Below are 14,520 nucleotides of genomic sequence, written 5' to 3' on the forward strand. Positions count from 1 at the left end.
TAACCATATTTGAGTGTGGAGAAAACAGAGATATAAGGGGATCGTTGTAACCCAACCCTTAAACTTCATGATGGTCCAAGTAGAATTACTTTTATCAAAACTCGTAAAAAACTTTAATAATCTATTCTATTCTTCAATCATAATTACTTTTTCAACAATCTTCCTTTTGATAAATAGGACAACTTAAACAAACTGGCAGTAGTTGCACCATCATAGACAAGGTAGAATTAGGAAATTATATTTCCCTTCGCAGTTCTTTGAAATATATAATGGTACCCCAAGTGACATAAAGGTTTAGTTAACAATGACCAGACATTCATTAAGGTATGTCTTTCTGATCATTCTTAAAATGATCACGCACCGGTTGCATATCACATTGAAAACTAAGTTGGCTGGACAAATGAATAAAGGTGGGATCACAAATATATTGAACTATAAAAAAAAAATGTGGCGTCCTGATCTCGAGAGACAGTAGTTTATTCAACATTAACTACACAATCTCAAGTTCATCAGATACTAGACATCAAGTGTGCAATATCTTAAATTTAGCATTAGTGTATGTTAAATTGCCGATATGATTGATTACTGATTTTGTTTATGAAGTAATAAGATTTTATAACTTGAAATTGAAAATATGAATAAGAAAGTGTGTGTGGGCAATATTAATTGTATATATCAAACTGAAAAAACTATTGAGGTAATAAAACCAACATTGAGAGATCGATTTTCACATTAGTGCTACCAAAGTAAAAGTGGAATATCAAATTGCAGAGTCAAAGCAAAATTGTCAAAAGCAAGGCAAGATGGGAACCGTAAAGATTACGAGCTGAAAAAGTAAAAAATTGCAGCTGTAAATTGCTACATAACTGCAGGGATGAAGAAGAGGAAATTGAAACTTTTTGAGTATTCTTTTTTTTAATATATATATACATATATATATATATACATATGTATATATATATATGTATGTATGTATATATATATATAGTGAGTGTGTGTGTGTGAGGATTACAAACCATAAAACATGCTAAATATATCACACAATACTAAGTACATACGTGGCCAACTAACCACCACTCATTTTAAATAAAAGACCTGTCTGCTACAAAAAATATCTATTAACTAGGAGTTTCTTGAGAAACCTTAATTTTCTAACACTCCTTATGATTTTTCATTGAAGCTCCCTGCAACGTCCTTTGAACTCAAACTTGTTGGTAGGAAGAGCCTTAGTTAGAATATAGGCTTGTTGTTCTTCACTTCTGCAATGCACCAGCTTAACTTCGCCATTCTTCTATCTCGCAAAGCAAGAAATCTGATGTTGATATGCTTCGTCCTTTCATGTTGCACTGAATTTTCAGCCATAACAATGACTGATTTATTGTCCACATAGAGCACTGTTGGTTCTTTTGGCAAAATATTCACTTCAAACATGATTTTTCTCAACCAAACTCCTTGATTTATAGCAGATGCAACAACCACATTGTCACGACCCGAGTCGAGGCCCTAGCCGTAACGAGTATCCCAAACCATGTAGGCCCGGACACTCTTCTAAATCTGGTAATTATGCACAATATTCATATAATATGAAGAAAAATGCAGAAGTATAAAATAATACAGAATCATGGTCAATATCATAATTCAATTGAACAATCTAGAATGAAATCCATAAACCTCTAACAACGTCTAACGCCAGTCTGCGAAATCTCTAACAACTGAAAATGACATCTATCTGAAATCTGAGACAAGGCCCCCAGTCAGACCAAGAATCAAAATAAAATGACAATAACAAGTTTCATAACCAGGGCTTCCGAAGTAAGGGAGGCTCACCAGCTGCAAACTTCTGACAATTCAATCTACTGCTTAATGGGACCCCAGAACTATCTCAGAATTCTAAAATATAGGGGGTCAATACAGATGTACTGGTACACAGAGCATTCCAAAATAATGTATATATATATATATATAACATAGATGAGAGCAAATCATGAAAATATCATTCATGATATAGTTTAAAAATACATGGGCAATCTCTAATAATCTTAAAATATTCTTGTCAATGCAATTCTATTCTTTGTATCACTTCTGAGTTAGGTAGTACACCCTATAAGTCTACAATCCACGGGCCATATGGAGTCCGCCCTTAACTCGGCGGCCAAACCCCCAACCCAAGTTTGCCACAAGAGTTGGAGTGTTTGAGTCTGATACGCCACAGGGCACTAGGCCAGCGTATAATCCCTCTGGAGGAAAAAATAACCCGTATCGGCAAAACACAATTTTGGGCAATGAGTTATTTGAATTCGTGCCTTCTTCAGGTAACCACTTAACTTTTTTATGCCCAATTTTATCCTTTTCTAAACATGCATCCTTCTGAATTCAAAATCTGTAAGTTTGAGAAAAATCTGATTTCTCTTCTATTTTGTGTCTGTTATGGCATTGTCTGTTTTGGTATCGTCATACCAAGACTTGCAAGTCATGTATCTGAGCCATAAGGTATCATGCAAGATCCTTTCATTTAAAACAATGTTCAGACCACCAAAACATTCAGACTAGTATAAGAGAATTTATATTTCAAAACATAAGCCAAAACCATGCAAAGGTTCTTATCTTTTCAATAATTCCAACAAACATGTGGTGGTCATGTATTTTTGACAAAATCATGCAATTCTTTCATTATATAATTTCAGCATTTATCAACATGAAAAATCCCCTTTCTTCAATTCAAAACCATAATCAAGTCATAAACAATAATCAAGATATTTGTATCATGCTTCACAAAATGCATTGCGAATAAATCATGTCTTATGAAAAACGAGAAGCTTGTAAACAAGAGAGGGATTTCTAATAGATCATGCTCTCAATTCATCATTCAAATTCATCAAACACATACATATATACTTATACATGGTTATAAATCAAGTTTGGGGGAAAAACCTCAAGACCCAAACAATAATGTCATAAAAGAATTCATAAAGCAAAATTGTAACATAAATTCCAAAACCCCTCCAAAAACTCATGATTTCCCAATGTTTAAATGTTCTTGAAATAATTTTCTTATGCCCATGTAGTTTAGGAAAACCCCACGTACCTTAGATTATAAGGTTTGAAGAGTAGAACTCGAATCTTGATTTGTTCCTTGCTTTCTTGTTCTTGGAGGAAACCTAGGTTGATCTTTTTTTTTTTTAGAGAAAATCGAATAGAAGAGGCAATTGATGCTTCTTGGGGCTGGAATTATATGTTATGGACGGATTTTGGGTGAGCGGAAGTGACCAAAATTCCTCTAGACCCATTAGGAACTGAAATAATGAGTAAAACAACTTTTAATTCGCATCAGGTTGTGTGTCGGGGCGTAGTCGATGCGACACGTCAAGATTGCATTTGCTTACCGCCTCACACGGAAAATACCATAACTCTTTGTTCGGTTATCGGATTTAGGTAAAATTGATACCGTTGGAAAGCTAATTCAATTATCTACAATTTGGTTAGTCTTGAGCTGAAAAATTCTATGCGTATCTAAAGTTATACATATGCAAAGTAGATCCTTGTAGAATTGAATATCCAATTTTGGATGAATGAGAGGTTCTTAGCTTAACTTTGCTCTAGGCCATTTCTATGAACATTTTTCACCTCATGATCACTTCATATACTAGGCGAAAGATCATAACACATGAATCTAAATATAAATCATGGAATTAGAGCTTACATATGTAGGGACGACGATTCAATTTCTAGCTCGAAAATGCGGGGCGTTACATTATCTCCCCCTTGGAATCATTCATCCCCGAATGATAGGTAGGGACCTTTGAGGATCTAAAAGAGTAGAATAAAGAACATAATCTCGCATTGAATAATTTCCCTCAATAAAATATATAAAAGCATCAAACGAGTTTCGTGATAACCCCGAGAGAAATATGTAAGCACGAAACATGGGATAATGAGACGTTACATAGGGATGGTTTTGCTCATGGGTTCTATGAGTCCTAATCATTACAACATAAGGCATGAGTTTATTTGATGATCAAAAACCTAATTTATATTGGTACTAATCATGAACTAATATTTCGTGGAAGATTGGGATAGAAGCATTCTCCACCTCTTATGATACAACAAATAGACCTAGCTTAAAGGCACCACTCAGCTATGCCCCAGCATTAAATAAGATATTTTGTCCTTTCCATCTTACAATTTTTCTGTCACACATCTAACGACAAGAGTTTGAGTCTCTCTACTTAGTACTGCTATGTTGAAGCCTAACTCGGAGCTAAACGTGCTAACTTGAGCTATGGGGACCTGTACTTTATATCTCTTTAAGAAAAATTCTTTACCTTATCACTACCATCAAACACACTCGAGATTTAATTTAGAGAGTACTAACCACATAGCTTATATGTTTGTGTTTTCAGCAACCACAACATTCTAGCCTAATTATTACTACACCCATAACATGGATCTCCCAACTAAGACCAACAAATAATCACTCTCACAAATATTTTCACTACATCGCCCCTTCTTAGCTATTTCACACAACAAAAGTTCATCTCCTCTTTTTCTCGAGAATTCACATCAAATTTTCACCTTCAAGACATCTACTCCGCTACCTAACACATCACTGCGCTTCCACAATCACCATCATACTATTATACGGAGGGTCATTAAGGGACCCGACCATAAACATCATGATTGAAAGTAACACTATTAAACCATAACTTATACTTATTGTACAACTCAGGGAGGGACATGAAATGAAGATACGATAAAATAGACACGAAGTGCTCCATATATCAAGTGTATGGATCATAAGTAGAGAGTCGTTTGAAAGAAACACAATATAGCATGAATTCTTAGGATAGAGCACAGTGAGAAAACATTGGTGTACATATCAAGATAAAATGAGGGAAAGAAACTGAATTACCTTCCTGGACCCTAAAGTCAGTAAGACGAATTGGACACCTGACACGCCAACTAATGCGATGCATCGATATCGCGTCGGGCCACTGCTTCATCGATACGGTGCATCGACTTCATGTCGGGCCACTGTTTCCAACATCCAAACGCATCTCTAATGTTGTCCGAAAAATCCAAAACTTCCCCGAAACATCTCCTTTACTCTCCCAAACATGAATCAACTTAAAATTCCATATCTCAAGGTTGGAAAAATCGATTTAGCAATCACAAAAATTTAGGAGCTTAAAATATAACTGTGTCCTTTTTGACAATTTGAAAAATTTTCAGGTTGTCGGCTCTCCATACATGTAACCAAGAGTGGTATTGAGTCAAGAATGCTACGGGGTGTTACATTACAACTAAGACAAAGATTTTCGCTTGAAGCGATTGCTCCTTATTTAAGGAGCTGAGATTTGCCATGAGTTTGCATAAACTTTATCACTTTGGCTAAACCCAACATAGAATGGATTGGTGACATATAGAAAAATATTTCCTTAGGACCAAGCATGTTGAGAGACATAGATTTTCATGGATCACGAACAACACGGCGTATCACTAGAACACATGAAAGACTTGATTAATGAGAGACATTATTGTTCTAGTCTGGAGGTTAGATCAAGAACATAGGTCCATAGAGTACTCGAACCATAGGCATAGTCATGACTTGAACAAATAGCGTAATACATTAGTAAGATACTCTCCTAAATTGAAGTAGGAGGATTATTCTTGAGTAGAAATAGGTTTATCATGGTTTCTCCCTACACTTGTCATGCTGAGAACATTCAGGAACTACCTTAATTCACCATCTCCCCTTAGATCAAAGTCACAATCCTAGACTTACGAACATATCCCCACATCAAAATCTATAGCCACAACTCTCAACATAAAAGAGACATTACCTTACACTTAAACTCTAAACTCTCCCTGAAGAACTATGCTTTGAAGGCCTTGCTTTCCTATAAATGCTACTCTTAACTTCCGCTGGCCTTTATAGCCATCACTATACAACTCCCACTCTCATGAGCGCACACATCCACATTCCTTATCACAAAAAAGGGTATTAGTATATACATAAGCACAAATTTTTCTCATTAGTTTCTAATACAAAGACACTAAATTACCTTCTAGGATATCCCCTTTCAGGGACACTAATCGTAATTTCTTATAACTTCCAAAGTCATCAACTTAAGACTAACAATTTCATGGGCATAGTCACCCACGTTTCTAAATACTTAACGCTCCATCTTCACTTCCTTAGAATACTATTATTACACCTCTAATCACATAACCTACAACTACACAAAATCGGTAAGACTATACCAAGGGCGCATATTGCCTATCTATTTTTCATCAATTTAACTCTAAGAGCATCATATAACAACTTTCCAGACTTCTCCATACTACAAGATTCCAAAACACAAGTTGGGTACACATGACACTTATACCATACAACCTTAACTAACAACATGCTATCTTGGGTTCAACTTATTCTTATATAACTATCACTCTTATCATCTTAATGACTCAACCACAATTCATCATTTTTAACACTAGTCCTCATGACTATATACGTATCACAATTATCCATTCCTTATTCCGCAAGTCGTCAACCTAGGCTATTTTAAACACTACACTATCCCAACTGATTCCTTCCCACAAAACATGCATTATTAACCTCGAGATACTATTCTTACCACTGCACTCCACATCTAAAGTCCAAGCCTATTGTCTGTCCTCAATTATATACCATAGGTAAAGCATGCCACATACTATACTAGTCCATCAAATTGGAAAATCAACCCAGATATTTTACTTCACTTAACTACTACCTATAATCACAACCCTGCCATAACCTCACTATTACAATTCAAAATCCACTACATACCTTCTTAAATGAAGTACTAGTTTACTACTACTTAAAGAAAAAGGCCACCAAAGGGGTAAAGTCACATGATAGGATTAGTTGATCTTAATCTTGTAATATAACCCATTTCAATCGCATCAACATATTCTAATTTTCCACATCTTACTTACCTACCCAATAGTCCATCACAACTACCTTCAAAATTCCATATACCGCAATGTGTGTATACTTATAACTTATTTGCTATTTTAACCCTTTCCATTCACAGCCTATAAGGGATTCATATAACAATCATCACCATCCATTCTAGGCTCCTTCCCTATTTTGTATAACTAATAATCGTAGCTAGCCACTTCCTTCACCGACTACCATAAAATCTTCAAATATTACTACAACATTAGTCACTTATTATAAAAAGGCAACCCATCCCTCAATCAAGGGTTATGCAACTAAAACCAGCTTCTTTATGTAAAAATCACCCCCACTCAAACTTCTAAACTTATGACTTCATACAACTAACTTCTAGACTATCTTACTACCAATAGGTAATGACACAAATAAATACTACTACTTGGGTGGAAATATAGTTTCAATATTCTGCTACACCTTACCCTTATGCAAGACATCTGCAGTATAAATTTTGAAAAGGGACTGAATAGACTTCGTACCTCAGTCGAGGCCCTGGCCGCGATGGGCATCCCGAATCATTAAGATCCGAGAGACCCCTATAACTCCCTAACCCACTAGTGATATTGTTTGCTCTGGGCCCAGGCCTGTACTTCTTTAAAATACGTCGCTAAGGAGTAAGGCTTTCTTACTTATATACCCATGATCCCTCCTGTGTTTTCCTAATGTGAGACTCCTTCCTAAGTTGGGGTGTTATATATACCCCCTTATGAACTCAGTATCCTAGCTGAGGTTTACCCCACCAAATAGGATTTGTCTACACTCAGGACTGAGGTTTGCTATGCTTATCAGGATTTTCCTACACTCAGTTTGAACTCTAACCCACATCGATAGGGATAACATAGGAGCGACTCTGATACCATTCTGTCATGACCCGAGATGAGGCCCTGGCCGCGACGGGCATCCCAAGCCATCAAAGACCTAGAGACCCCTATAACTCCCCAACCTACTAGTGATATTGTCTGTTCTAGGCCCAGGCCGACACGACTTTACAATAAGTCACTAGGGAGTAAGACTTTCTTACTTATATACCCAATATCCCTCTTGTATTTTGTCGATATTGGACTCCTGCCTAAGTTGGGGTGTTACACACATACTCGGCTTCAGCTGAAGATTGAGCTACGATATCCTACTTTTTTATGCTCCAAGAAAAAATGCCTGAAATAAATAAAAAAGAAGAACCTAATGTGCTTTTGTAATCATCCAAACATCCACCCAATCACTATCTGAATAGACAATAAGAGATCCATTCTCCACACTTGTGTACCAAATGCCATAATTAGTTGTCCCTCTAATATACCTTAACACCCTTTTAGCAGCTCCAAAATGCTTGGTTCCGAGACATTACATATATCGAGACAGTAAAATAGCAACAAATATTACATCTAGACTGGTAGCAGTCAGATACAACAAACTTCCAATAAGGCTTCTATAAAGTTTTGAATATACCCTATCTTCTCCATCATTCTTCATTAACTTTTCATTCACAATAAGTAGAGTTGCAAAGGGTTTGTACTTATTAAGCTTGAACCTTTTTAAGAGACTCAGTGCATACATCTTTTGGGAAAAGAGAATTCCTTCATAAGATTGAGAAATCCCCATTCCTAGGAAAAATTTCATCTCTCCCAAATCATACATTTCAAAAACTTTTAGCATCACATTTTTAACTTCTTGAACTGCAAGAGAATCTTCACTTGTGATCATTAAATCATCCACATAAATGGATATCATAATTAATCTCCCATCAACTTGCCTTTTAAAGTATAAAGTAGGCTTATTTAGGCTTCTGTTGAAGCCTTGGGACAATAAATGAGTATCCAGCCTACCATGCCAAGCTCTCGGAGCTTGTTTAAGACTGTATAGAACTTTTTAAAGCTTATACACCTTGTATTCTTCACCTGCAACTATAAAAGCTTCAGGTTGTTCAACATAAATATCGTTTTCAAGGAATTCATTTAGAAATGCAGATATGACATCTAAATGGTAGATTTTCACTTGCATTATTCTTCAAGAGTAATTAAAAATCTTACTATTTCATGCCTCGCGACAGGAGCAAACGTATCTCCAAAGTCCACTCCAGGCTGCTGGGAATAACCTTTAACTACATGTCTGGCTTTATGTTTGAAGATGGAACCATTTGGATTGAATTTTGTTCTGTAGACCCATTTGACACTGATAATATTCTTATGTTCTGGCCTATCAACCAACTCCCAACTCCCAACTGCCAACTCCCAACTATCATTTTTATTTATCATGGCAAGCTCCTTCTTCATTACAGAAATCCAAGATTCATGACCCTTTGCTTCTTTAAAGGAAAATGGTTCGACAAGAGCAAAACTAAATTTGTCCTAAACTTGAGCTGGTGATCTGGTCTTCAAAACTGAAGAATCACTAGTCATTTCAACATCTGAAAAGTGTCCTGTTCCAGCGATAGGACTGGAAGAAATATCTCAATCTTAGTTCTTTACAATAGTATCTCAATCCCAATCATAGTGGCTAGATTTGTCCACCACAAGATCTCTACTGATAAGTACCTCCTTCGTACTAACATTATACACTCTGTACCCTTTTGCAGTAGTGGTATAGCCTAACAAAATACAGAGTTCTGCTTTGTTGTCTAATTTTCCTCTTTTAGCATCTGGAACATGGGCATAGCACACCGAACCAATTACTTTCAAGTGTCTCACAGACGTCTTTATACCTTTCCATGCTTCAAATGGTGTCATGTCTTGGAGTGCTCTAGTTGGTAATCTATTTAGCAAATAGATTGTGGTATTGAATGCCTTAGCCTAAAAATATTTAGGCATCTTCTTTTCTACTAGCATACATCTCTCCATCTCTAACACAGTTCTATTCTTTCTCTCAAAAACCCCATTCTGTTCTGGAATATAGATCATAATAAATTGTTGTTGAATACCCAAATCTTTACAATACTTGTTGAACTAATGCAAAGTATATTTAGTTCCATTATTTGACCTGATATACTTTAACTGGCAGCCACTCTCTCTTTCAACCATAGCCTTAAATTCTTTGAAAACAGAAAACACCTGAACTTTGCTACTTATAAAATAGGCCCATGTCATTCGAGTTAGATCATCTATAAAAAGAATAAAGTATTTATTTCCACACAAAGAAGCCATACCCATTAGTCTACATATATCTGTATGAACCAACTCTATATTTTTCTTCGCCCTCTAAAGAATTCCTATAGGAAAGGATTATCTATGCAATTTACCAAATTGACATGACTCACAGATATCTCAATACATGTTAATTTTGGGTACATCAAGCACCATGCCCTTGGATTGCATATACACCAATGAACTAAGGTTGTAATGACCGAACCTTTTGTGCCAAAGCCAAGTATCACTCATTTCAACATTGAAAGAGCAACTTTCAACAAAATAGTATGAGATTGGAAAATAATTGCCAATCATGCTAATTTTAGATACTTCACATTCTTTAGGATCATAAATGACACATTTTTTATCCTTAAAATTAAGTGAATAATTATTATGAAGTAACTGAGCAACACTCAACATGTTTTGAGTCAAGCTTGGCTCAAAAAGAACATTATTTACGATTTTCATACCTTCATCCATAGGAAATTTTACTGACCCTCTTCCTTGAGCCTGCATTAGTGCACCATCTCCAAGCTTCACTTTGGTCCTATCAGACCTGTCTAAGCTAACAAACAGATTTTTATCAATCGCCATGTGCCTTGTGAACGCACTATCGACATACCAATTATATCGATTAACATGTGATGTGTGCGAAGCCATGCATACCTCCTCCTCCGATTCTTCAACTTGGTGATCTTCCGCAAAATTTACTCTTTGTGAAGACTGACCACTTTGAGTTTGTTTTTGCCTGCAATACTTCTCAATGTGTGTATTCTTCTTATAATATCTACATTGAATAAGATACCTCTTGGACTTCTTCCAACAATTCTTCTCCAAGTGTTTTTTTTTCTTACAAATACCACAAGATGAAAAATTCCTTTCCTCAATGATTCACTTTGGTATCCATCAAATTTTACCTCTATAGAGTGCTCCAAAGAGTCTTTTCTGACTTTATTTTGTTGCTTAAATTTATGCCTTACTTGAAAGGCATCTTCGACTGTCCCTTCACTTCTCATAGTTACCCATTGCTCTTGGATTTACAATTTAGAGATCATCTTAGCTATTTAAAGAGTAGTCAAGTCACAAGACTCTTCAATAGCTGAGATTTTTTATTCAAATTGTCCAGAAGGCTGACCATGATCTTCTCTACAACTTTCTGATATAGAAAGTTTTCACCAAGTATCCTTATTTGGTTCACAATATCTATCAGCTTGGAAGAGTATTCTTTCACACTATCTGAGTCCTTCATCTTCAAGAGCTCAAACTCCCTCTTTAAGGTTAAAACCTAGATAGACTTCACTCTGTTGCTGCCTTCAAAATCCTCCTTTAGCTTATCCCAGGCTTCTTTGGTTGTTTCACAAGATATAATCCTTGTAACATCACTTCCGTAAGACTTGAATGTATGTAAGTGAGAGCTCTTGGAGATGTAGTCACCAACTCATCATACTATACTTTTTGATTTCATTGAGAGTTGTGTTGTCTCTTAATGACTTGACAACATGTTCTCCTCTCTCAACAATATCTCATAAGTTGAGTGCCTTCAAATAAGCCTTCACTTTGATAGCCTAAATATGATAATTCTCTCCGGTAAAAATTGGAGGACCTGCCGTTGGCTGATTTTCAGGTGCTATGACTTTTCAGCAACTAGACCTAAGAAAAATACCAAAAATGAGTCAATCAACAAGATTAGATTCAGATCCCTTAAGAAATGAGCTCTGATACCATGTCAAAAGCAAGACAAGATGGGAACCATAAAGGTTACGAGTTGAAAACATAAAAAATGCAACTGTAAATTGCTACGGAATCGCAGGGAAGAAGAGGAAACTGAAACTTTTTGAGTACTCTTTTTTTTATTTCTAGATGGATCATAACATATGCTATATATATATATATATAATGTGTGTGTGTGTGTGTGTGAGAGAGAGAGAGAGAGAGAGAGGGGATTATAGACCACAAAATAAGCAAAATATCTCACATAATACTAAGTACATATGTGGCCAACTAACCATCACCCATTTAAATAAAAGACTTGTCTACTACAAAAAATATCTATTAACCAGGAGTTTCTAGAAATCTTAATTTCCTAACAAAAACAAGGAAGGCAAAATTTCCAAATGTGCCAATTGGTAGTTAAATACAAGAACTACACAGGAGATTAACATAATGAATTATTTCAAATGCATCTACCTGGAGTATCTATCTTATTCAGTGTTTTTGATAATGTAGGTTTGAGGTCAGCAGGATGCAAGCTCCCACTTTCACAGTATCAGCATCTAATTCTTCAAAATTCTTATAGGTCCTAGTGTTGGAAAAAGAACAAAACCAAAAATGAGCTAAAATAATGGTATCATTGTTAGCAAATTAGCTGGATGGATATGAGCAAATGTGTGAAATGACTCACCTGTCATCGCCATTCTCAGCACTTGGTTCAATTTTGAACTCCTCAAACCAAGGGAGGACGATATACTTGATATACGCCTGTCATGGATTCTTCTCTACAACCTTTGGTGGGCAAAAAGCCTTCTTTATCTTGAGATTTATTTCTGCCTTTGGTGTTCATGCATAGCACAGGAAAAAATTACTGTCAGTACATTAGAACCTCGAAGGCAACAAATCCACCTGGTAAAAAAATCTATTACCAACACTGACACTCAACCCCAAAGCAGTTGTAGCACAGTGTTACAGGTGACTAATATATATATATATATATATATATATATATAGATAGATAGCCTAGAGGTGAAATCTGAAGACACCTCTTCATCATCCATGTAAATGGAAGTAAGAAGGGTCACTCATGGACATTTTCTCTTGACCTTCTTGCAAACCAGGGAGCATATCTGCACACCAAAATCATTAGCAAACAAACATATGAATCAGAAGAGTTAGCCAAGTAAAAGGAGAGTCTAAATTCTAGAATTAAAAAAAGATTACCGCTCAATGGGATAATACGATAGGCTTGTTTTTCTTCTTGATGTCATCATAGTGCTCTCTTACAAGTACATTGACCTTTTGCTAGTCCATGCTGAGTTGATAGATGTCAGCCTATAAACAACAAAATTCCTTATTTAGCTGGTACAATCATGATTTAAGCGAATAATTGCCACTGTGGCACAGACAAAAGAAGATTGAGCAAAAAGCACAAATAATAGTACTAGCAACCAATGAAACAAAAAATACACAACTCGCATATCTGTCCATATCAAGAAGCATATGCTACTGAAACTAGAAACTCAAGGCAAGCCAGCTATATACGTAGAACCAACCGGCAATGTATTTTTTATTAACTGGTAACCTAGACAAGCAAGAAATATAATGACATTGCAGGATTTACACCAAGACAGGCAAGAATTAGATTAACTTGCTTCTTCTCTTTCTGTTATCACTATCAAAAAATCACTTGTTACCCAAAGTTATTTAGCCACGGTTTAAAAAATCGTGACAAATTTAATAAAAATAAATAAATTAGCCACGTTTAAAGAATTGGTACTAAAATACCGTGGCAAAAATGAGGCGGGAACATAAATTTCACTCCCTCCCATTCTTTTTCATTTCCCCCCATTTATTTAGGTTGAGATAATTTTTATTTTTGATTTTATATTGTCTCTCTCAACAAAAGTACCTTTACCAAAGCAAAAATGAGGAAAAAATTTACAGCAACCAAAACTTTCTACAAACCTCCGATTATTTCCATGTTTCAAAGTTCAATTATTTCGAATTGCATCAGAAAATAGTCATTTTTAGATAATAAATCTCTGCTATTCAGATTTTCAGGTCATAATTTTTGTTAAATTGTTGATGTGTAGGGTTTCAATTTGTGCAAAATTTATTTCACCTTTTTGTTCGATTGTTAATCATTGTTGATTTATGGGTAGCTATTTTTTTCAATTTATTAGAATAATTGATATTATAGTCTAAGTACTTCCCTGTAAACCAAGAGTTTTAAGCAAAGAGTACATAAATGGCCCAAATAGTTGGATTATATAGGATCTTAAGATTTTGATGAGGTCCTATTCAAATTAATGTCGGAAGTCATTTTTGATTTCAGTTATCTTATTTATTTCTAGCTAGTTTTACCTTGTGTTGCTGATTGCTTCCCATGACTATGCAACCTTGAAGTGCATATTGCAAATCTAGCAGCCATGAATGAAAATAATTTGCATGTTTTACAAGTTCATTGATATATTCAAGTGGCAGTTTTGCATTGTCAGTCTGTAATATCGCATGAATATGCCTAAAGAATTTGATTATAACAATTGGCGTGAAAATTTCATAATCATTTTTCTATGTCCAGGAAATAAAGTTCGAACCAGTTTTCATGTGTGATAATATTGACGAAAAATCCACTTTTCAATCAAGCCAGGTATGTCCAGATCACACCATAATGTGTATAGTACGCCAGTATAC

The 14,520-nt window shown here is 35.5% G+C and overlaps 1 pseudogene; it reads right to left on the minus strand.

Annotated features, from left to right (window-relative positions):
• Positions 1 to 319: 319 nt before the first annotated feature.
• Positions 320 to 14,520, minus strand: part of LOC124885853 — an 18,682-nt pseudogene continuing 4,481 nt past the window's right edge.

This window comes from Capsicum annuum, chromosome 7 (assembly GCF_002878395.1).
Source record: "Capsicum annuum cultivar UCD-10X-F1 chromosome 7, UCD10Xv1.1, whole genome shotgun sequence".
NCBI classification, from domain to species: domain Eukaryota; kingdom Viridiplantae; phylum Streptophyta; class Magnoliopsida; order Solanales; family Solanaceae; genus Capsicum; species Capsicum annuum.